The sequence below is a fragment of the Toxorhynchites rutilus genome, chromosome 3 (assembly GCF_029784135.1).
Source record: "Toxorhynchites rutilus septentrionalis strain SRP chromosome 3, ASM2978413v1, whole genome shotgun sequence".
Classification (NCBI taxonomy): Eukaryota; Metazoa; Arthropoda; class Insecta; order Diptera; family Culicidae; genus Toxorhynchites; species Toxorhynchites rutilus.
In genome coordinates, this window is record NC_073746.1 from 112,507,540 (window position 1) to 112,531,612 (window position 24,073).

Genomic DNA, 24,073 nt, shown 5'->3' on the forward strand with positions numbered 1-24,073 from the left:
TAGCGTATAAGTATTGCATCTCCTCTGAGGAAAATTCTCAGAATCTTTCTGTGGCCGAAACAACAAAATGCAAAATGCGTTTTGTGTTTTATATTTCCCCTCCAGCTGTGAACGCTAGTGAAATGATTCTACAAAACCACGCAAGCCATTAAAGCTTTTCAGGGTCCCCGGAATATTGACGTAGGACTACGTCTTTCATTTTTGTACCGGGGTGTAAAATCAAAGTTTCGAAAACGAAAGCGTTACGCCGGAGACCGAGATTTTGAGCGTTAATAGCTCCTAAACAACTGAACGAAATGGTATGATAAACACTTCATTCGAAAGATAAAATGTCTACGCGTTCTATACTTGTTACTTTCTGATCCAAAAACTTGTTTCAATAGTCTTAAAATTGCTTTCAAAACAGGCTATTGAAATCACCAATCGGTATATAAGCGAGCGCCGCTCGGAAATCCACTCAGTTCAAATTGAACAGTGATTGGAGCATGTTGTCGCTGCTGTGGTGAAGCTCTTCGTTTATCATGAAAGCGCGGATGAACGGTGTCACCAAGAGCCTGTTTGTGCACCTGAGGCCAGAAGGGAATCCATCAGGAGGAGAGTGATGCCGGTTCCCCGGGAAGATCTCGAAGCAGCCGCTACACACACACACACATACACGCGCGGAATTATTTCCGTTTGGATGCCATTCACCATCGAGAAAGATCCGGAAAATAATCTGCCAGTTCCTCTGGGAATTTAAAAATACATTCATGTGAAAGAGTTTATTTGAATGTTTTCTATCCATATAACACTGTGACCAAATATGATTCAATCAAGTGCTATTAACAGATGGTTATCGAGTTAGCATTAACCACTGGTGGGCTTCCAGTATCGAGGAAAATGTGGAAATATCTAATCGTTACCGAAAATAATCTGCCAGTTCCTCTGGGAATTTAAAATTACATTCATGTGAAAGAGTTTATTTGAATGTTTTCTATCCATGTAACACTGTGACCAAATACATTTGGTTTTGTGATTTTTCAATCAATCGCAATTAACAGGATAGCTTCTGAAGATTATTCTTCCCCATCAGTAGGATATTTCCGTATCCAATATTGGATGCATAAAACCTTGTGCCTCCGTAACGCTCTCGTTTTCGAAGTACCCCAAATATTCATTCATTCAGAATGAATTCAGATTCAACTTCAAACAAATGATCTCTAAATCGCTTATTGCTCAGTCATTTCATGATGGTTTGATCAGATTTTTGCGCCGATCAATTTCGGCACTCCATAACTTTTTTTTTACATTGAATAAAATAGTATATTTCATGAAACTAACTATCGAACAATTGAAAAATCTCAACCTCTATTCTAACGAAAATACCCACTTCTGATTGGTCGAAATTGACGACATATGCGGCGGCGCATATACTTACAATTATTGGCCAGTTATTTTCTGATGGATTTACGAGATATTTGCATCAATTGATCTGAGCACTCCATAACAATTCATCACAATGGATAAAATAATATATCATATGAAACTAACTATCAAACAATCGAACGAACTTTTGTTTCCACCGACATGTATTCCCTAACAGAGATTTCAAGTACCTGGGGAAAATCAGCATAGAAATACGCTCGTGGTCAATAGTTTAACAAACGACGCGCACAAATGGATAGTGCTCATTGTAACTAGCGTGGGCATTGCTGATTGCATACGTGTTGGAGTATAAGTTGGGAGCGATGAACGAGTGTTTTTTTTTATTTTCGTTCCAGTAAGAATTTTTTGATGGTTTGATTGAAGAATTATGTTTCTATGAACTGAATAGAACTTATATTTGAATATGAATAAAATTTAAATTTGGAACTTTTATGTTGGTTGCTTCGTGAAATTTAATATCAATGATCGATCATACATTGTAAAACTTTTAGCACAAGTGTAAGTGTAAAATTTTATATTGTAGCGGTTGTGTTAAAATGACTTGACATATGAAAAAATTTTTTGACGTAGGATTACGTCTTTCGGGAACATATTGAGGTACAAATTGAAAAACAAATATCGATCGCATCGTGAAAAATGTCCAATTTCAAACGCTTATTGCTTAGTCATTTCAAGACGGATTGATGATATTTTTACATCAAAACATTGCAGCACTCTATAACAATGTTTCACCTTGAATAAAATAATTTATATCATGTAATTAACTATCGAACAATTGAAAAATCTCAACCCCTATCCAAACGGTACTGATTGGTCGAAATTGACGTCATTTCTTTTTCGCCTGCTTTGCTTCTTTCGTTCCCCGATAAGTCAAATATTTGCATGGCGAGCGAGTGGGGGGCGCCTATTTCTCACATACCAACTGATATAAAAAGACGGTAGCATTTTTGGATTCCTCATTCTCGTTCAACGCTCAGATCGGCAAACATCTGGGCTTCTAGTGTGCAGTGTTCTACAAATCAACCAACACCATACGGTGCGGCAAAGGAGAGGAAGCCATCGGCAACCAACGATGGATGCGGTGCGGCAAAGGGAGCAAAGAAGAGGAAGCAGCGGAGAGCATCGAATTAAATCAATCGTGCATTGCTGGTGCGCTCCTCTTCACATCAACAATTGGATGCGGCAAAGGAGGCAGAGGAGCGAAGTGCATTGCATCGCATCGTATCACACCCGCTATCCGTCGTTTAGCTCGTCGTGGTGATGCCAATCAAACCCTCGCAAATCGACGCACAGAAGCCGATGGCGCCAAAGTCAAGGAAAGCATCAGCGAATCCGTAAAAGCTACCGCTCCCAAAACTACATCCTGCTACATCCGACTGAAACGCAGCAGATTCCGTACAACCCATCAAACCATTCCAGTCCTTCTCAGGACTATCAATTTGTTTGAAACAAAAGAGTTTATTTGACTGTTTTCCACTTGCCACAAAAACTATATAAAACCGATCAAAAATACTGTTTATTTTTACATTTTCTACTAACAACTAACATGGAACGTATCACGTCAAAAACATACGTTTCATCAACCACCTTTTACTGGATTTGACAAAAGAAGCGAAGGACATATGCATGCATGTATATAACGGAACGCTCCAGTCATACACAGCCCGTTAGGGACGAATGACCTTCAGGTTAAAGTCCCTTCAAAAACAAGAACAAACGATACACAGCCCGTATCAGACAAATGCATGAAGGAATTCTATAAAATAATATTTTTGCGGTGCCTTTGCGCCAACTACACGGGCGAGTAGCACCATAGTAGCAAAAATAGTCGAAGTTCGTGACATCTGGTAGCAATATTTTTCTTCTTTTGAATTATAGCCCTGAGAAGGGCCCTTGCGAAGAAAACTAGTTCATACTCTTTCTCGACCTACCTTTAGAAAGACATTTTCATTGTCGCTCAGCACTCCTCAGCGAACGAGTCTGCTTTCGGCGGCACCAAGCGACGCCATGAGCAATATTCATTTAGGGAGGCAGATTAATCTCCCATCGAACTAGCAGGCCCGAAGGCAGTTTTGAATTGATAAAATTTAAATGTATTTATTTTTGACGTAGGATTACGTCTTTCGGGAACATATTGGGGTACAAATTGAAAATCGAAAATTGAGTATATCGTGAAAATTGTCCAATTTCAAACGCTTATCGCTCAGTCATTCGATGATGGATTGATGAAATTTTTGCTTCAATCGATTTCGGCACTCCATAACAATTTTTCATATTGAATAAAATAATATATGTCATGAAACTAACTATCGAACAATTGAAAAATCTCAACCCCTACCCTAACGGAAATACCAACTTCTGATTGGTCGAAATTGACGACACATGCGGCGAGTCCCTAACAGAGACATCAAAACCAAGCTGCCTAGGGGAAATCGGCATTGCAAATACATAAAAGTAGGGGGAGCTTTTGCTCCCACCGAAATGTGTTCCCTAACAGAGACATCAAAACCAAGCTGCCTGGGGGAAATCGGCATTTCAAATATATGCAAGTCGGGGGCACTTTTGTATTGCAAGTAGGGTGAGTGATACGATTAATTCTAGCAAATAAAATTTAAATTTGGAACTTTAATGTTGGTTGCTTTGTTAAATTTCATATCAATGACTGATCGTGTATTGTGAAAAATTTAGCACAAGTGTAAGTGTAGAGCAAGGGGACGAATTACCCGCAAAGGAAGGAAAGGAGGGTATAAGGATATAGGGACAATCACACACGAGAACTTGATACATGAAACGATTTATTTCAATTTTCATAAATAAAAATCAAGGTGTGTTCCCGCTCGAGAACAGGTCGTTTGGTCTTAGCTGTCTGTTTTTTGTGTCCATTCTCACCCAAAGAAAGTTTATACAATGAGAAAAATTGGAAAAGTGAAGAAATATTAGAAAATATTAGAAAGTGATTTTCCATATGCTCTACATATAAGATTAGGTGTTGTTAGTCCAATTTAAATTCGCATCAACAGATAGCCTAACGGAATCCTACGTGAACTATGCGGTCGTGTCTCGGACACGACCCTCCTGTGACTTTTTCTCCTAAGAAAAGTTCATGCGACGAGAAAAATTGGAAAAATGAAGGAGCTCCGTGTTCCGTTGGGTTTAAAGCAAAAATGAAAATGTGTTGAATAAACACTCAGAAAGTAAAAATTATAAATGAAATTACCTTTTCCATATCGAATATATTTTCTCTACAATAAAGTAACACGTTCTTTTTTTTCTGGTGAGAAAAATTTATAGTTGTATTCGATAATGATAATTATCTTACATTACATTGATTTTGTTTTTGTTTTTGATTGTTTTTTTTCTTCATTTCATCCATACATAATACAGGAGCAACCTCGTTCAGGGTCACTTGGTTGTAAACACTGGTCGAGTGAACTAACAACCATACAAAACGGCCCTTTTCCGGGCCACCAAATCATTATCGAAGAGTTTAACAATGTAATTCTTCAAACATATCCAAAACAACAGATAGCCTAACGGAATCCTACGTCAACTATGCGGTCGTGTCTCGGACACAACCCTCCTGTGACTTTTTCTTTTATACTTTCAAAGCATCGTTAAATGATCATATTATACTGTCCACAAGTTAACTTTTATATCGAAGCGAAAAGTGTCCCACATTTCTGTAAAAAAAAAACAAGAACCACAGATTTTTTTCCTGAGGAGGCGATCTGGCGTGGTGGTAACATCCATACCTCTCACGCAGAGATCACGAGTTCAATTCTCACTCCCGACATTCTTCCAAAAATGGAAGCAAAAGTGACGAACCAGCCGAAATGTGTTGAAAATCACTATAATAAAGAAAAAAAAAATTTTTTTTCATAGACTGGTGGCACTTCAACTCAAATAGTCTATTAAATTGAATACAGCTTAGCTGTAGCTGTAGTTTGTATGTTTTGAATAGCTTACAATTTCATGTCGTATATCTGTATGACAATAAAAAAATGAATTTTGCACGAGAAGCAGTATTAATTTAAATTGCATGACATATGGAAAATCAGAAATACGAGCGTATGTTGTTCTGTTATTCGAAATATAGATTTGTTTTACAAAAATATAAGTACGTTTTCTCTTTAGACAGCCTTTTCTCTAGAAAGTTTCTCTATACAACCAAAGATGAAAATGCGAAAGGTCAACCCTTTGTTAAAAGCTGAAAAATCCAAAAACCAAAAGATTGAAATTCTTATTTGAAATTTGGTCTAAAATGTAGACGCACTTTTGAAAAAAATCTATCAGAAAAATTGTAAGGGGTTGTATCTAGGATACGACCGCATATTTTCGAAGGAGAACTACGCAATTAAATTACACTATTTTAGAATGCATCGAAATTTTTGTAATAGATTATGTTCTTCGTTACAAATAAATTCGATGAACGTCCTTTTACGTGTGATATGATGCCTGGGACTAGCAAAATATGTAAACGGACGAATTGTCAAACGATCATTGTATTTTTCATTTTCCTCTAAAATTATTGCACATCTCATGTTTATGTAGTTCTCGAACCGCGAAAGTTCATTCACCTCTAGTATCTGAAATGAAGATTTTCCCAGGTTTTTCAGTTCAAAAGTACGTTTTAGGGAAACATATTCCGGACTGCACAACGACAAGCTAGTACGAAAGTACTCAACACAAAAAAATACCCCCGACTTGCATGTATTTGCAAAGCGGATTCCCCCAGGCATAGTTTTGAAGCCCGTGTTAGAGAAACACAGTTCAGTGGGAAAAAATACCCCCAACTTGCATGTTTTGACAAAGCGGATTCCCCCAGGTACATTGATTTTGAAGTCCGTATTAGGGTAACACAGCTCGATGGGAACAAAAATACCCCCGACTTGCATGTATATTTGCAGAGCGAATTTTCACAGGTACATCGATTTTGAAGTCTGTGTTGGGGAAACCGTATATCGGGCCAATCAAAACTTGGCAGTTAGGGCGTTTAGATAACGCTGGACATTTTACAGTTATTCAATTGTTCATCTCATGAAAAATAACATTTTATTAATTGAGATAGACGCGTAGAAATATTTCCTATCAATTGATGCAAACATCTTTCTGATCTGTTGAGAAATGTTCGAGTTATAAGCATTCGACATGCGGGTAGGGTTAACACACAAATCGCCAGAACAAATGTATGGGGAAAAAGGAGGTTCTTCTAGTTTTCGTGAATTTAAACCGTTTAGAAATTACCGAATTGTAATGTATAACATATTAAACAAATCTTCGAAAATTCCCGTTTCGATTGGTATGCAAATCATGAGAATTCGTTCACAGTGAAAATGGTTATTAACGTAAACTTTATTTCACAAAACCGTGACCTGTTTTCTGATTTGGCAGCCTTCCTGAAAGACGTAGTTCTACTTAAAAAAAAAACGACTTATGGAAAATACTTAGTGTATACACTGAAACCACGTGTAAGTTTTCTGATGAAGTCTGATTGGTCCGTCATTTGGAGTAGAAAGGCTTTAATTTCTCTTTTTCCTCTTAGATGCCACTGGCGTTTTCGAACAAGAACATCGATTTCTCAACAGTTACTGGTTTTGTTTGTAACAAAATTTATATCTTCTCAACATATTTTCATTTCTGCTGGTTCACGATCCGGTTTGAGTAGAAAAAAAAACCGGAAAATTACATAGAAACGAAATCTAGAAAATGTCCTGTTTATATTTGGTAGTGGTTTTCATCTTGAAAGATAAAGACGTTTCACCACGCGTTCCCACGGAAAATCAATTATCGAAGGGGTGATAATATGTTACAACGCTTCGAAATGTGTTCCAACTTTTACGACTCGATCTGCGTGTCGATTGCCAGTCCCAATCACGCTACCATGCTTGGTGCCCTTTTCTCCGCCTCCGTCCAACAAATGCTGAAAGCCTCAACATCATCGATCGTACCGAAACTAGGTTGTTTATATATACACGCAGCAGTTAATTGGCAACGCGCGCGCCACTATTTATAAGCTGTAGAACTAGTGTGAGATATCGCTTTATCGAACAGCAATCGATCGACAGTTTGTGTGGATTTGGTTTCCGTCATGAGCTCAACGCCGAATCAATGTTGTGATTCGAGAGTGAGTTGAGAGCAACGAATTCACGATGCTTATTTTGGTTCCCGATAATGTGAATTAGTTGTTCGCCTTCTGCTCAGCACGGAGTGAACATATAATTAATAGTAAACTATTCCCAGTATACTACGCGTCGTGGGTTTATGAATTATTTATCGCAATACTGTACGTAATAAATCGTTTTGGCATACATGAAAGGGGAGTATAACGATGCTTCGCCGCTTACGCAATCCTGCGAAATTGCGGGGGCAGAAAGGCTCCTCGAGAGAAAGTATTATGCAGACATATCTTGGGGTGACAAAACACAGAATTCGTTTCGTTTGACGGCAATTTTCAAGAATTATGGCTTTATTTTATTATTCCATTTCAGCTGCTGCTATTTACTTCGTAGGCGGTATAAAATTGGCTAAGAGAGCGAAGGACGATGGCAAAAATTCATAATCTATCAAACCCTCACGCTTGGTGTATGTACAAACTGTATCGATTTTCCGTAGATTGAATTAAACAAAGAGTTCATGATGAATCTTAGTAAAATATTTTTCTTCTGCTGTACCATAAAAAATCAGATTGATCACAAATAGTTCTGTTCAGAAAACGAATACCGCGTTGGTGGTTTTTTTTCCTTATTTATTCTATATATAATAATTTTCGTATAAGGCTTCCCATACGAAGAATTTTCTAGTCTAGGTTAGGCGTCTTTAAAAAAAAGTCGTTTCAGAAATGGCCGACTTTTTTTCTTGAATCTTTTATAAGGGATATTACCTATCGATCCGTGAAAACTAATGTGAGTGAAGTTCTCTTCGAGACAGTCTTTGCTGGCATAAGCAGTCCGTTTGCTAGTCTGTAGTGAAGCGTGTCCAGGACCTTTTCGTGGTGGTTATTTTTCATCACATTTACTCCATGCAAGAATATACTGAAGTAAATGCATTGAGATTATGTCTTCACTCATTGCTTTTCTATAGATTCTATATCTGTGACACAACCAGACCATTTCCATTTTCCCCTTGCAGCCTAGTTCAGTTTGATGTAACAAAATGAAATCACCATGTTCACTCATCGTTCTGTCATCCAAACTGTGCTAAATTGTTCTAGAAAAATATAATTGAGATCATACATAACGCCATGCAAAAGGTCACCCAGCAAGTGTGATACATCAATCATAGCTGTTTAGTTTCAAAATATTTCCCTAGAGATTCTGTTCCGTAGTGAACACGTGACCTTTTGCAACAAATCATAAATAGCAAACGGTTCAACGTTAGCATTTACAGTTGGAAGAAGATAAAAAATATTAATAAACATATTAAAATGAGGGGTCCTTCGCCGAATTTTTGAAACTTGTGCGATAGTGCTAGGACGTAGAACCAATAGTGGTAGACGTACATCTGTTCTCGGAAATCTGGAAATACTATGTCCTCTCGGTACAATCAAATAATTTTATGGCAGACTTCCTTGAAACCAAAATCAAGCAGTGTTCCAATGTAAGCACAAATGACACACGCACTACTTCCCATCTCAAAAGCAAGACTGAGTGTTTCTATATACCAGAATTTTTGTTTAAAGGGTGTGTCACATCAAAATGCATCACGGAAAAAACGCTGTAGAAATTCGCCCAGTAGACCGATCCTTTTGAAAATTTTAGACAGTAAAATAAAAACTATTAAACAACTTTTGGCATTTTCTTTTTATTCATACTTCGAGCCCAAGCCCGTATGCTCGCACCTTCCTCTTTACCCCGTCCATAAGGTTCTGTACAACGTCAGGTTGTAGTTTTTTTTAACAGAAATCCATTTTCTCTTGAAGTCCGCCTCCGATTTGACAACTTTTGGGTTCTTCCGGAGAGCCTGCTTCACAATCGCCCAATATTTCTCTATTGGGCGAAGCTCCGGCGCGTTGGGCGGGTTCATTTCCTTTGGCACGAAGGTGACCCCGTTGGCTTCGTACCAGTCCAACACGTCCTTTGAATAGTGGCACGAAGCGAGATCCGGCCAGAAGATGGTCGGGCCCTCGTGCTGCTTCAATAGTGGTAGTAAGCGCTTCTGTAGGCACTCCTTAAGGTAAACCTGCCCGTTTACCGTGCCGGTCATCACGAAGGGGGCACTCCGCTTTCCGCAAGAGCAGATCGCTTGCCACATCATGTACTTTTTGGCAAACTTGGATAGTTTTTGCTTGCGAATCTCCTCCGGAACGCTGAATTTGTCCTCTGCGGAGAAGAACAACAGGCCCGGCAGCTGACGAAAGTCCGCTTTGACGTAGATTTCGTCGTCCATTACCAGGCAATGCGGCTTCGTCAGCATTTCGGTGTACAGCTTCCGGGCTGGCGTCTTCCCCACCATGTTTTGCCTTTCGTCGCGGTTAGGAGCCTTCTGAACCTTGTATGTACGCAGGCCCTCCCGCTGCTTGGTCCGCTGGACGAATGAACTTGACAAATTCAGCTTATTGGCGACATCCCGGACTGAACTTCTCGGATCACGTCTAAACTGCTTAACTACGCGCTTGTGATCTTTTTCACTGACGGAGCATCCATTTTTGCCGTTCTTCACCTTCCGGTCGATGGTTAGGTTCTCGAAGTATCCTTTTAGTACTCTGCTGACCGTGGATTGGACGATTCCCAGCATCTTACCGATGTCCCGATGTGACAACTCCGGATTCTCGAAATGAGTGCGCAGGATTAATTCACGACGCTCTTTTTCGTTCGACGACATTTTTCCAAATTTACGAAAAATTGACAGTGAAGCATGGCCAACGTGATCTATACACTCTTATCTGATTTTAAGCCAAAGCTGAAGATATAAGACTAAAAATTAAATTTCTACAGCGTTTTTTCCGTGATGCAATTTGATGTGACACACCCTTTACTTGTTTACCTTGTGTATTGACTATTGAGTGAGCTAAATACTATCATTATCGAGGAAATTACCCGAGTTTTTGTTTATAAAAATAGAAGTGCATGTTAATTCCATAAAACATAAATTATCTTTCTGCACATATCTTTGATGTCTAGGAAACCGGTATCAGACCAGGGTTTCATTTTGGCTGGTATCAATTAGTCAAAAATGTTTGAATTGAATGTGTATCATTATTTATATTTTTTTGAATGAAATACCTATTCTGAAATTAGTAAAGGCAACAAATATAAATCAGTACTCATTTCCAACTCAAAAAGCAACATTTCCAACTCAAACATAATTTACAAGCGCCTTGAATCGTTTGGACTCATCCAACAGCAAACAGATCAACAGAAAATGAGTTCACAAGCCAAATCAAACTAAATCAAACGTGTTATTTCATCATGACGATTGGTTATTCCGATCAAACTAATGTGAATTTGAGAAAATAGGTGAATTCTGTCATTTATTCAGGAAACATACACCCTGTGAGGTCAGCCTATATATATTTCACCCCGTGAGAATATATTTTGGTAAGTTTGAGATAAGTATTTGAATGTATGTATCACTTTTACTACAGTCTGAATAATTGACAGGTTTAAATTTTGAATTTTGTTCACCCACAGTATGATAGTTATTTCATTAATTTCTTGCATGAGCAATATCACATCTTTCCCTCAGCTCACAGTTCTCCCGCATGCTCCCTCAGAGCATTTGACAGTAATAAGTGCTTGTGCCCCTCTAATCTCTAGTATTCGTGGATTTTTGGTGACCTGGTTTTTTACGCGGATTTTCCAATTAACGCGACATTTTACGAGGTTTACGTAAAAAAAAACTTGGTGTACTAGATTTCGATAGCCCTGATACCCCTCCAAAGCATATTTTATTTGTGCAAGGTGTGATTTTGTGGAATTAGATACCTTGAAATCTCCAAAGTCAGGAAACAATATTCGTGATCAAGAAACAACGTTGAAAATATTTCAATTAATCGAGAATCTATTATTCGAATGTTGTTTTTCTTACTTAATTACTATAAATAAATTTTCGATGCACCTCAAAACCACTGTATGGCTGAATAGTATCAAAAACTGTAAAACATGTAGGAAAATATTATATTAGGCTATCAAAAAAGTCCTGCGGTATTTTTTTTGGATTTTCATTTGTTCATAAAATTAGTTACAATCATCTGTTTTAAGTCAAATATGCGCCGTTTTGTTCGATGACTTGTTCCCAACGAGATGCCAACTTCATAATACCCCTGTTATAGAAGCTCGCTTCCTTATTGGCAAAAAACTCGGATAGCCAATTTTCACAGGCCTCTTTTGTGGCTAACTTCTGACTACCTAGCTCGTTCGCCATGGACAAAAACAGGTGGTAGTCACTTGGTGCAAGGTCCGGACTATACGGCGGATACATAAGAACCTCCCATCCGAGCTCCCGGAGCTTCTGGCGCGTCACCAAAGAAGTGTGTGGTCTGGCGTTGTCCTGATGGAAGACAATGCGGCCTCTGTTTATCAAAGATGGCCTCTTCTTCATGAGTGCTACCTTCAAGCGGTCCAGTTGTTGGTAGTACAGGTCCGAATTGAGCGTTTGGCCATAGGGAAGCAGCTCATAATAGATTATTCCTTAACAATCCCACCAAACACACAGCAGAACCTTCCTGGCCGTTAATGAGGGCTTGGCCACCGTCTGAGCCGCTTCAGCGGGCTTCGACCACGACCGTTTGCGCTTCACGTTGTCGTAAGAGACCCAATTTTCATCGCCAGTCACCATCCGCTTCAGAAACGGGTCGATTTTTTTGCGATTCAGCAGCGATTCAAATGCGTCGATACGGTCAAAGATGTTTTTTTGCGTCAACGTGTGTGGCACCCACACATCGAGCTTCTTTGTGAATCCAAGCTTCTTCAAATGGTTAATAACGGTTTGATGACTTATCCCCAGCTCTTGGCCGATGCTACGGCTGCTACTATGCCGGTCTTTCTCGGCTAATTCAGCGATTTTGTCGCAATTTTCGACGACGGGCCTTCCGGAGCGTGGCGCATCTTCGACGACCTCTACAGCAGAACGAAAACGTTGTGCGGTGGAAATGGAAACTGTAGCGGGTCCATAAACTGCACAAATTTTATTGGCAGCTTGAGATGCATTTTTGCCTTTGTCATAGTAGTACGGTAAAATATGTCGGATTTTCTCTTTATTTTGCTCCATATTTGCGACACTATAACTCACGAACGACTTAACCAAACAAAATACTGTCAAGGACTATATTATAGCGCGCAAAAATACCTTTCCAACAAGCTATAGTATGACTCGATACAATGAATACAACTAGAACTACGCGCTTACAACGACACCTCGCGGAAATACCGCAGGACTTTTTTGACAGCCTAATATAAAGGGTGTGTCACATCAAATTGCATCACGGAAAAAACGCTGTAGAAATTCGCCCAGTAGACCGATCCTTTTGAAAATTTTAGACAGTAAAATAAAAACTATTAAACAACTTTTGGCATTTTCTTTTTATTAATACTTCGAGCCCAAGCCCGTATGCTCGCACCTTCCTCTTTACCCCGTCCATAAGGTTCTGTACAACGTCAGGTTGTAGTTTTTTTTGAACAGAAATCTATTTTCTCTTGAAGTCCGCCTCCGATTTGACAACTTTTGGGTTCTTCCGGAGGTCCTGCTTCATAATCGCCCAATATTTCTCTATTTGGCGAAGCTCCGGCGCGTTGGGCGGGTTCATTTCCTTTGGCACGAAGGTGACTCCGTTGGCTTCGTACCACTCCAACACGTCCTTTGAATAGTGGCACAAAGCGAGATCCGGCCAGAAGATGGTCGGGCCCTCGTGCTGCTTGAATAGTGGTAGTAAGCGCTTCTGTAGGCACTCCTTAAGGTAAACCTCCCCGTTTACCGTGCCGGTCATCACGAAGGGGGCGCTCCGCTTTCCGCAAGAGCAGATCGCTTGCCACACCGTGTACTTTTTGGCAAACTTGGATAGTTTTTGCTTGCGAATCTCCTCCGGAACGCTGAATTTGTCCTCTGCGGAGAAGAACAACAGGCCCGGCAGCTAACGAAAGTCCGCTTTGACGTACGTTTCGTCGTCCATTACCAGGCAATGCGGCTTCGTCAACATTTCGGTATACAGCTTCCGGGCTCGCGTCTTCCCCACCATGTTTTGCCTTTCGTCGCGGTTAGGAGCCTTCTGAACCTTGTATGTACGCAGGCCCTCCCGCTGCTTGGTCCGCTGGACGAATGAACTTGACAAATTCAGCTTATTGGCGACATCCCGGACCGAACTTCTCGGATCACGTCTAAACTGCTTAACTACGCGCTTGTGATCTTTTTCACTGACGGAGCATCCATTTTTGCCGTTCTTCACCTTCCGGTCGATGGTTAGGTTCTCGAAGTATCGTTTTAGTACTCTGCTGACCGTGGATTGGACGATTCCCAGCATCTTACCGATGTCCCGATGTGACAACTCTGGATTCTCGAAATGAGTGCGCAGGATTAATTCACGACGCTCTTTTTCGTTCGACGACATTTTTCCAAATTGACGAAAAATTGACAGTGAAGCATGGCCAACGTGATCTATACACTCTTATCTGATTTTAAGCGAAAGCTGAAGATATAATTCCTAAAAATTAAATTTCTACAGCGTTTTTTCTGTGATGCAATTTGATGTGACACACCCTTTATTTTCGTGAAAGTAAACTTCAATTTTGAAAGAATAACAATCAGCACAAGTGAGGAACACTCCGATCCGTGCAATAAAACAGTGATTCTCAAAAAGGGCTGACAGTGAAATCTTCGAATTAGATAAAAATTCAAAAGTTGATGATTTGATGGTGGTGAACATTCTACTGAATTTAGGTGATTACATCCTCTCTCCCATGGATACTAATAATAATGAAGGTCCCGCCTCATTCCCCTACATGGAATGAGACAACTATTCATTTTGAATTTCGGATACACCGACAAAGCGACCGATCAAACAATTTGAATGAAATTGGAAATCTAGTGAGGTTGTACTCTTTGAGCCCCCCATTTGTTGTAGCGAAGAAAAAGTGCGTCGTGTCTTAACACTTCAAGGACCGGGAAGAAATCTGTAAGACATAAGTCTGAGACCACACATTTTGATTTGTGTAAGATGGTCGACTTTGCTTGCAAGTTTTTAAGAGACTTTAAACTTTGCAGTTCATTCGCCTCTATGTGTGAAGTAAGCGGATGAAAGTTACACGAATCAAAGTTTTTGTTGGGTGCAAGGTTCTGTTCAACGTCTTGCTGGATTCAATGAAATAAATTGATTGTTTATCAAGTAACAACCTTCAAAATCATGCTCATTAGATAGAGAATTGAATCATTCATCATTCCACTTATTTCATTTTTTCTTGATCGTGACAGAGAAAAGTTAGAGACTGAAACGTGAGCATGGGTCAATATAGAAAAATATACAGAATTTTGAAAATCAAAAATAGTTGTTCGAATAGAGTTATCGAAGTTATTCGATAGAGAAATATGTTACCTATCTTCCAGCCACAATTTTATTCATCGGAAAAGGGTCTGAGAAAAGTTATAGGCCAAGTTGTGTAGGAGAAATTACTTATTTTAAAGAAAATTGAATAAAGTTATTTGAAAGGACCTAAAACACATTCGCGAGATAGCACTCATTCAATAAAGAACATTTTTATTTATCTTTAGCCAAATTTTCATTGGTCGCAGAAGGGTCTAAGAAAAGTTATAGGCCAAAACCTGTACAACTTGTATGGGTGAAATGAAAAGTTATAGGCCAAGTTGTGTAGGAGAAATTACTTAATTTAAAGAAAATTGAAAAAGGTTATTTAAACCCATTTAAACCCAGAACACATTTTCGAGATAGTACTCATTCGATAAAGAATATTTAGTTTTTATATTTAGCTAAATTTTCATTGGTCCAAAAAGAGTATGAGAAAAGATATTGGCCAAAACGTTCACGAGTTGCACGGGGGGAAGGATCTGGCTGGATAAGGAAGTAAAAAGTAAAATGGAAATAAAAATTTCTTTTGTATAGAAATTTTGACTATTTTTCGAATCCCTGTGTAATCCACCATAGGATCTATGGTAAAAAACGTACCTTTAAATTTTTAACACGCCATTCTCAATAGCTTCGAGATAGAAAAATTGAAAAAATACTGAAAGTACATCTTACCATGATATATCGAGAAATATAGGGTTGGGGAAAAAGAAATGTCGTATTTCTGATCGAAATTTGACACTTTATTTAACATACTTAAAATTATCCAATTCAAGTCAAATATGCGCCGTTCTGCCGTTCCCCCCTCCTTATTTGCAAAAAACTCAGACAGCCAGTTTTCGCAAGCTTCTTTTGAGGCCAACTTAGTATCACCAAGAGCGTTTTGCATGGACCGGAAGAGATGATAATTACTTGAAGCCAGGTCTATGCGGTGGGTGCAATAGGACATCCCATCCGAGCTCCCGTAGCTTCTGGCGAGTCATCAAAGATGTGAGAGGCCGTGTGTTTGGTGGGATTGGAAGAAAATCATCCACTATGAGCTGCTCAACTATGGCCCTCAACTCGGTTCTCTACTGTGAGCAGCTTGACCGTTTGAAGCAGGCGAGAGACCAGAAGCAGCCAGAAATGATCAATAGGAATGGTGTTGTTTTCCACCAGGACAACGCTCGGCCTCACACATCTTTGATGACCAGCCTGAAGCTACGGGAGCTCGGATGGGATGTCCTATTGCACCCACCGCATAGTCCGGATCTGGCTCCAAGTGATTATCATCTCTTCCGGTCCATGCAAAACGGTCTTGGTGATACTAAGTTGGCCTCAAGAGAGGCTTGCGAAAACTGACTGACTGAGTTTTTTGCAAATAAGGAGGGGGGGGGGGGGGGTTGTAATGGGGGGATAATGATTCTTAATGGCAACAAGTTTGCGAGCAAAACGGCGCATATTTGACTTAAATTGGATAATTTTAAGCATGTTAAATAAAGCTTCAAATTTCGATCAGAAATAAGACATTCCTTTTTCCCCAACCCTATATTATCGCCTTTAAAATATGTCCCTTCTGAATCAAAAAGCTTATTCCAACGGAAAATCCAGTCATCTGAACATTTTTTTATAGCTGTTTTCAGGAATCGTAAAAAAAAGTACGTTCAATTCTCAATACATTATGTGAAAACTCTTAAATATAAAAAAACATGTATGAACACATTACAAAGCAGCACAGTTTCTCAAAACATAATTTAATAATTTCAAAATATTGAAAAATTGTACCGCAAAATGCTCTAGAATTCTAAAAAGAATCACATATCAATAACTGGTACAGGGTAACTTCGATATAACGTACATTTCACTTTCAAAATTGTACGTTGTATCGAATTGTACGTTATATCGAAGCATAATAAAGGACTCACAAACGTAGCCTAAAAGACATTATTGTGTTGCTATTTTCGTAAAGTTAATGAATAAATTCAATTAGAAGACGAAGCCAGCCTTTCTAATGATGTTTCCCTTCGTACGGTTGATTAAAGTTTGATTCATTTAGAATCAGGAATCACAAAACCAGCTTTATTTCGGGATTGATTAAAGGTACAAACCATGTTTCAGCATCACAACACAGATAGTTCATTGTTCTTTCAGAAAAAAAAATATTAAAAAAAAAAAAAGACGGGTGGGTAATGTCGAGGACATTACCGGAGAGACGTAGGACTCCATTATTCGAATATCATGGAGCACAGATCCCAGAATGAACAGCTTTTCATGTAAAAAATTACAGAAAAAAATCAAAGGATAAAATAAAACCTCAGCACTTAGCAAACATTCAAACGTTTAGATTCAAATACGAAAAAATCAAAATTTGTTGTGCAAATGTCGTGCGGTGCAAATGTTGTAGGAGCTATTGTTCAGCCGTCAACGAACACACAGTTGATGGCAAGCATATCGTAAAAGGAATTTACCGTCTGGTATCGTGATATAATTGGGCTTTGCACTCCTCATGATAAACTGTGTTCTACTAGTCAAGTCCTTCATTTGATACCCATATTGATGGGGCTTTGAGAAAATATGTAATCCGCCATTTTGTAGCGGTCGCCATCTTGGATTCTCAAGATCATGAAATACGCAGTTTTATAATGACTGCAGAGATAAAGGTGTGTTTCAAATTTCAGATCAACCGGTCAACAGGAAAGGGGTCAAATTTCAATTAATGGGGTACCGCGCCATAGACAAAGATGTTACATACAAACATACAGATATGCCACAGCAAAATATAACCGTTTAAAAACTCCAGCATTCTATCAAATCGAGTGCTATTAACCACTCATTCACCCGGCGCGACGCTTCCACCGCTTTTAACACACTTCGATAGGCTCTCCTGCTCTACATTCCATTGAAACTCCTGTCTCTCCCTTTTGCGGTATCGCACCGAATACATCCCCGGCAAATGCAGCGATATCTCTTTTGCTGACAATCAATTTCAAGATATCGTCCATCCTGCTTGGCGTCCGATGATAGAATGTGGTAAAGCCCCACCATCGCTCACTTTATATAGCCATATAGTTAACGTTGTAGCGACCGCCTATATTTATTTGTAATCTCTTTTTTGTCTCCCTCCTTCACCTTGTCCATACGTTTCGTCCGTACCGTGGTTGCTTGTAATGAATAGCTGTTTGCTGTGTGTATTTGGAACCAAAATCCATTCATTAACTGAGGTGGTATTAGCGTTCAAAAACTGAACACTTTTTCACACCGAAATATTGAAATAGTCCCCTATATTGAAAGGTTAGACGTAGTCCTACGTCAAAATTTCCTTTGCACTTTGGAAATGTGTACGTTATATCGAGGTAAAATGTACGTTATATCGAGTGACGTTATATCGAGGGTACGTTATAACGAGGGTACGATATAGCGAAGTTTCCCTGTACATTTAAATGAAAATTAGGTAATTACAAAAAAATTACTTTAATTTTTAAAACTTTTTTTTTTAATTTTTTTTTTATAATTTGCCGCGGTACACCATAATAGATGTACTTTGAGTATTTTCTCGAATTTTCATCTACAAGCGTATTGAGTATGGCTTGAAAAAAAGAAAAACTACGTTTTTCACTATATCGCCGTTCTACGTATAGTTGTCCCATGTTAACACACAGTTCGATTTGAGACAGCGACGCGTTAGCAAGCAGCTACGAATTAAAGCGGAATTTGAAGGAAAACAGCAGATGAAATTTAAGTGGGTCAACTTTGTATAATTTCATGTATAGTATAGTTAAGAGAAATACAATGTACATAGTTATAGTTTAAGTGTGTGCAGTATTTTGTCTCCGAAGCAACGAGTCCCTCAATCCGCCACAGTGAAGTGAAATAAAGTTTCCATGCGAATGGAAAATACCCGCTGCTTCACTGCAATGAAGGCAGTCTGCATCGCGCCCACGGGAGAAATTGGTTTCTCTCGCTGGGTAAGTTGCATTAAGGCATGTAGCGTTATTTTTTCTTGAAGTTTTCAGAGGGTTGCGTAAAAAAATATTTTTTGGCCTTTGGGCATTTTTAGTTTATAATAAAAATAAAGTCCTTGTGGAAAGATCATTGGGATTAATGAGAAAAACACTTTAAAATATCCAAATTGAGGGGTTTAGAATGCAAGGGGTGTAAGTGACTTCATCGATTTCTCTTCATCAACTTTTTCTTTAGTTAATAACTCAATTACAAAATTACAAAATTACAAAAACGTTCCAATTTGAGTTTGCTATAGAATCCGATAGATGAGGTTTTGACCTATCTTCCACATTGTTAAATATAGCTGAGAATGAGTTTGCAGCTAAGTTATGACCAAAAGAGAGAGTCGATGTAGAGAAATCGATCAAATCACTTACACTCCTTTCATTCTAAGCCCCTCAATTATTATTGTTTTTTTTTTTATTTAATCTTACAATTGAAAACCACGAATACAATAAAATAATCAATTTCCAAAAAAAATAAAACTAATAATTCATAAGATGAAGAAAATTATGTTTGTGTCTCGCAATGCTCTTAAACATTCAGGAAAAAATTGCACCAGATGTAGAAAGAAAGACACATACTAACGCATTTAAATAAAAGTTAGAACAGAAGCGGGTCTCAAAGTTAAATTTTTTTCTAAATTTCGAAATGCCACAAAATATATTGAATTTTTTTGTACCGCATATTTATTTTTTTTTATAATTACTTTTTTTGATGAAAAAATTGTTCGAAGATATTTATCGATACACCTTAGTAAGATGTACTTTCAGTATTTTTCCATTTTTTTGTCTCAAAACTATTGAGAATGGCGTGAAAAAACGAGAAGGTGCATGTTTCACCATAGATCCTATGGTGTACCATATAAGGACTCAAATATATTGTTCTACTGCCAAAATGTTTTATTTGGTACTCTATTCGATATTTTCCATATAGCTGGTGATTTGGTTTTAGGGCAATTTTTATTCCCTTACCCAGCCAGACCCTTTGAAAATATAAAAAAATTATTTATTTCTGAAAAAAATCACACATATCTAGAAAAGCCGTAAGAGCACATTTAAATATGAATTAGAGTAGTACTGAATCTCTAAATCCCAAAAAAAAATTTCAAAATTTAAATATTTTTTTAGTACTAAAATTTTTGATGAAATATTTTTTTGATGATTTTTCTTGATACACTGTGGCAAGATGCACATTCAGTTTTTTTTTCAAATTTTTATCTCGGATCTATTGAGGCGTGAAATAAACGAAAAAGTACGTTTTTCACTATTGATCCTATGTTAAACCACATAGGGGTTCAAAAAAAAAACCGCCAAAATTTCGTATTCAATATCCTCTACAATATTTGCCATACAGCTAGTAATTTTGGTTTGGGGGCACTTTTTACTCCCTTATCCGGTCAGGCCCTTCAAGGTGTACACTCAATTTTGCGATGCTTAGAATAGACATTGTTTTCAAATTTTTGGAAGAAATAATTAGCAATAAACTTTTCGCGAAATTTTCTTACGCGCATAGTTAGTTAAATGTGCGTGTTATTAATATGTATCAAGAGAAGAAATGTATTCAAAATACTTTGTACCAAATAAATGGAGAGTATCGTCTAGTAGCACGTGTACAGGTAAACTTCGATATAACGTACATTTCACTTTCAAAATTGTACGTTGTATTGAATTGTACGTTATATCGAAGCATAATAAAGTACTCACAAACGTAGTCTATATTACATTATTGTGTTGCTGTTTTAGTAAAGATAATAAATAAATTCAATCAGAAGACGAAGCCGGCCTTTCTCATGATGTCTCCCTTCGTACTGTTGATGAAAGCTTGATTCATTTAGAATCCGGAATCACAAAACCAGCTGTATTTCGGAATTGATTGAAGGTACAAAACTTGTTTTAGCATCACAATAAAGATTATTCATTGTTCTATCAGAAAAAAAAATATTGAAAACAATTTTCCTTTACACTTTGGAAATGTGTACGTTATATCGAGTGACGTTATATCGAGGGTACGATATAACGAGGGTACGTTATATCGAAGTTTCCCTGTATACTCAATTTTGCGGTTGACTGTAGAGTTTCCAGACAATTTGCTGTCAAAATATTTGTGAAAATATTCCAGAGCATGTAATACAAAAATGCAAATTTCATTTGAAAATCCTGGTTATGGGCTATGGTTTCAGACATGAAACTATATATTTTTTAAAGTTTCAATGTCAAGTTTATTGATTCGAAAATATTTACATATTTAGTTCACTTCTAAATAAATTTCTAATTTCTATTATTCCGCTAGCCACATCAATGAAATTAGCGTATTTAACGAAGTTTCTCAATAATCCATTTCTTTTTCTATGATTGATATGTTGCAATGATGGTCTCAATAGGTCCTCACAATACACAGGTAGATTATTTTTATGGGGTTTCCAATACCCTCATTAAAATTCGGGAACCTTTACCCACGACACCAAGTGACCTTCGTTGAACTTGTGAGATTGTCATAAAATACTCAAAAACATGGAAATTCTATCGTATCCACCTCACGCCCTGGACCTTTAATCCTGTTCCCGTTTTAATAAAATCTTTAGCTAGAGAAAAAAAAACAAAGAGCATTATGTCACTGGTCCAATTTTCATATCTACGGATAAGACTCCAAATTTACTAATCACAAATATGTACAAAGAACTACCACGCTGACACGAAGACAAAAATAATGAAAAGGTATATAACATATCCTATTTTCCCTTATTAGAAAAATGCTCATAAACATCCACTAAATTTAATTTATTATTTTTGATTTATGTAAGAAAAAACACATCGTTGCTGTTTTAAGACAGGTCAACTCAGTCTAGTTCCGTTCTTTAGAAGAATTTTGATCAAATTTGTAAATCCCAAAATTTCGAACAGATTTGAAAAATCTATACTGCAAAAGAAAACCATATTTATCATTTTAACTGTAAAAATTTTATGTAATTTGAGTGATGAAAAGAAATAAAAAAAATCTCTCTCTCTCTCTCTCTCTCTCTCTTTCTAACTGACAATAATGTTTAAACATTATAACGATTGAAACGATATTGTAGTTAAAACATGCATCAAAGGACAACTATGACTCATTTCGTCCAGTTCAAAAAACCATTTATCTTCTGTTTGTGATATACACCTCGGAGAACACGTTAATTTATGTGAATTTACTACAGTTCATTAGCATAAAACATGCCAAACGATTAAGAATCATCATTATCATCCAATGTTGTACTTCTATTAATAACCATATAATCATAGCACTCTCCACATATTCAAACGCTCGTCGTTGATGACGACGCAAACCATAAATCTATCTCCTAATCCGGGATAATGGTTAGATAATCATGATTACAATGCTATGCAATTACTCTTGCAACAGCTGCCTGTTGTGTCGCATGCATCACATCCACTTGAACACATAAATATGTCTAGTTCAACACTTCTTCCTTGCCAGCATCCTCTCGAATAGATAACCTTCATAACCTTGCTAGAAGATGATTAATAAGGTCACCACTAATTGAGTCTCCGAATATTTCACACCCCCTGCTACTAAAACTAAACATTGGCCCATTGAGCGCTATCACTTACCGGTGAGTCAGATCGCCGGCGACGCCTCATTCATAATTGAACCTTGGCGCTAATAAATCGGTTGCATCTGGTGCACACGAACAGCACGACGATGTTATTGCACGATGCACTTTGCGATCCGATGCTTGCCCGTACGATGATTGATACGTACTTTTGGAACCGACAGTTGCTTCACGAAAATTTTCACTCGCTTTCAGTGCAACACTTCTCGCATCCAACCACAAACACACATACAACACGGGAATGCGGGGGTGAGTCGCCTAATTCAATTCGGTTCCACTCAATGCTAATCCACTTGAATCCTATTTGGGATCTGTCAAGATGCACGCTCCGCAGCACGAAATGTGATTGATTGCTACCCTCTCAAAGTTGGGTTTTCGTATGGTTTTACACTGGATCGGAATTTGGGACACAACCGATCGGCACATAGATTACCCCGTATTTTTCGCACCGTCAGGGTAATTTTTCAAATCGTATATTAATCACTCATACAGATGTTTTGCATACGTGCGATATAAGCAGGTTTACATCACTGATCAAAAGCAACACATTGTGGTATTCATCCCTTCTCACAGCTGGCTTATGTTATTCTAGGCTGCTAGAAAAATAAAACTTTCATTCATGATTCGGATCCAATTCACACATAATTCTCCGTCAGACCCATCCAATTCAAAACAGCCGGGTCGTTTATCTTCACTTTGCCATTTCTCTAATACCCCCACAATGGCATTCAATTTCCGACCCAACCTTTGTGTCTGGCTGCACGCATTTTTCCAGTTGACTTCCAGAACTTTACCGCTAAAAAACATCCGTTTTCTCCTCCGCACGATCTTCTACAAAGGGTTTCCTCGGTTTTACAACCCCCTCAACAAACAAGGTATCACCTACGCACCGATTTGACACTTCCCCTGGGGCTTATTAATCCCCCAAAGGAACCATTTTGGTCTTCAAACAAACACAACAAAAGGAGTAAAAATCCTTTTCACCGTCTGAAACCCAAAAGCTTTTAACACGCAGCTGGAAAGTGTCACGTAGCTTATCAAACCCGAAATAATAAGGGCCTATTCATGGGAAACATCAAAGCACAACTGCACAACGGCATCCCGGCAGAGCAACAGAGTTCCCGGCTAGACCTCAGAAAGATAGGAAGTCCCTATTGAGTCCGCAGCCGTAACGTTTTGACTTGCGGTGCCAGGCAAGCAATGCCAAAAATCGACCGCTCACGACGGAGATCAAACGGATACTGACTGAACTTGAAGACTGACTTCTATAAACCGCCCATGCTCCCATTCACAGATTTGTAAACAGCTGGCGGGCGAACGATAAGCCATGCGAACCGTTCGAAACAAAGTGCGCGCCAAAGATGTGAACCCCGATGAACAGGTCCTCGGTGAAGGATAGCGAGAGAGCGAGCGATTCACGCGGCGCGAAGTACACTCCGTTCATCTCCGCTCGCAGCGGATGGCGAAATGTTGCACACGAGAGGCGCCACTGCGAATGTGGCGCTATCTCCGGCGAGGATGAACTTCGTTCGCCGGCTTGTTTACTC

The 24,073-nt window shown here is 38.4% G+C and overlaps 1 protein-coding gene across 7 annotated transcripts in view; it reads right to left on the reverse strand.

The window, feature by feature from the left end:
• The window catches only part of LOC129780097 (trissin receptor), a 306,026-nt gene extending 282,276 nt beyond the window's left edge, over positions 1-23,750 (reverse strand). For 3 of the 7 annotated variants that reach the window (XM_055788023.1, XM_055788027.1, XM_055788020.1), the window contains exon 1: positions 22,525-23,750. The gene's annotated coding sequence lies outside the window, so the exon portion shown is untranslated. The remainder of the gene's footprint in view (positions 1-22,524) is intronic. The other 4 variants (XM_055788025.1, XM_055788026.1, XM_055788022.1 and 1 more) reach the window with 4 other exon arrangements.
• Between the last annotated feature and the right edge of the window lie 323 nt (positions 23,751-24,073).